Source organism: Seriola lalandi, unplaced genomic scaffold (genome assembly GCF_002814215.2).
Source record: "Seriola lalandi dorsalis isolate HSWRI2012SDOR001 ecotype SW California unplaced genomic scaffold, Sedor1 jcf7180002054876, whole genome shotgun sequence".
NCBI classification, from domain to species: domain Eukaryota; kingdom Metazoa; phylum Chordata; class Actinopteri; order Carangiformes; family Carangidae; genus Seriola; species Seriola lalandi.
In genome coordinates this window covers 187,150-188,884 of record NW_019525429.1, presented here as the reverse complement: position 1 = coordinate 188,884, position 1,735 = coordinate 187,150, and the positions used below count along the sequence as shown (strand labels likewise).

General features: G+C 33.9%; 2 long non-coding RNA genes across 2 annotated transcripts in view; both read left to right on the top strand.

Annotated features, from left to right (window-relative positions):
- The first annotated feature begins 463 nt into the window (after positions 1-463).
- LOC147817848 (uncharacterized) overlaps positions 464-1,735 on the top strand; it is a 2,205-nt gene continuing 933 nt past the window's right edge. The window contains exon 1 of the long non-coding RNA XR_015438617.1: positions 464-577. This is a non-coding gene — a long non-coding RNA (uncharacterized LOC147817848). The remainder of the gene's footprint in view (positions 578-1,735) is intronic.
- LOC147817849 (uncharacterized) lies at positions 836-1,412 on the top strand. The gene is made up of 2 exons (XR_015438616.1): positions 836-905; positions 1,117-1,412. It is a non-coding gene; the product is annotated as an uncharacterized LOC147817849 (long non-coding RNA).

Here is a 1,735-nt window from a genome sequence, read left to right as displayed (position 1 = left end):
CTATTAATAGTCAACAGAGTACGAGTAAACTGCCCCACACAAGAAGTAATTTAACTATTTATCTAATAAGTTGGATAACTAAATATTACATAAGACATATAAGAGTCTTAATTCAGTCTGAACTTCTCCTTTAACTTTTATTTTCCTTTTTTCTTTAATTCATAATATTGTTTCAAACATTTTGTTGCATGATTTTTTTATTATTTTGTTTGTGCATCTTTTATGTTAACGTTATTATTATTTATCACATTTATTGTTTTTTCCTGACATATCATTATTATTATTATTATTATCATTATTATTATTATTATAATTGAAAAAGACGAAGAAGACAGAACGAGACAGACTGTAAAATGTCTCCCTGAAGAGCTGATCACTGTAACAAAAGCAGAAGTGAGGAAGACGACAAGACGCAAAAGGAATAACCAGGATGTCTCTTAATGTGAATGTGTTGTTCTCTCACAGGCCTTTTTATGGAATCACACTGCTGTGAAGACGGCCGCCTCGAAGCAGAGGGGACAGTCGTGAAGTGCCTTGAACAGGCAACAAGAATCGGCTGTGATCATCATTACTTTGTGTAAGTACATCATGATTTAAACACGCCCACACACAAATACTAAATGTGAATAAAATCTTTCTATGATCACTTAACCTCACTGCTCACATCACACTAACCCTGCACACGGACATCTTGGAAATGATTAATGTTTGATTCCCAAATCTTAAGATATTGATAAGAACAACAGAGGAAGATGACACTGTACTCTGATCCAAAATGGCACCATGGGACATTAGTTTAATCAGAGGCTCTTTCTGTCGTCTGTTTCCTGTTTTCCAGGATTAAAACCGAGGATCAAAAATTGCATTGCATCAACCCAGATTCAGAATGGCTCAAAGAGCTAAAGGTGAGAATCAGCCTTCAACACGTCTGCAGCCGTGCTAACAGAGCCGTGCTAACAGAGCCGTGCTAACAGAGCCGTGCTAACAGAGCCGTTAGCATCAGCACACTAACATGCTGATGCTCTGCAAATAACAACAAACCAAATTAACAAGTGTGCAGTAACTTTCATTTACTTTTATTTTTTTTGCCTTTCTCTTTTCAATTTTCCACCACAGAAAAAAATGGACTGTGGGCCTGCTGTTACCCCTTCAAAATTCAGATTTAAATTCCTGGATGAAGACGATGAAGACTTTGAAGAATAAACATAAATGTTGCAGCAAAGCAGCTTCTCTCAACATTTTCTGATTTATTATCTGCTCCGTTCATGAAAGTGTCTTTCTATTCTACTAAATGTTTGATGCAATTTTACTAAAAATAATTTTTGTGGCATTATTTTCTAAAAACGACTGTAACAGAAACAAAAGAGAGTTGAGAATCAAAAATAAATCATGTCAAAAGGATTTAAACTGCAGCTGACTTGTGTTTTTTATTTATTCCTTATTAACTGATTATTTCTTTGATTATTTGATAAATTATTGAGTCTATAGAGAAAAATGTTTCGTTTCCAAACTGCAAAGATATTCAGTCAATGACATGAAAATCATCACATTGGAGAAACTGTCACCAAAGAAGATTTGGTATTTTTGTTTAAAATGATTAAGTGGTTTTTGAAACAGTTGCTGATTAACCACAACACACATAATCATTATTGGTTTAATTGGCTTTGTTTTTCTTCTCCCACCAGTCTTAAACACACCTATCTGCAAATTTAAAACATACAAGAAATTTATGTTA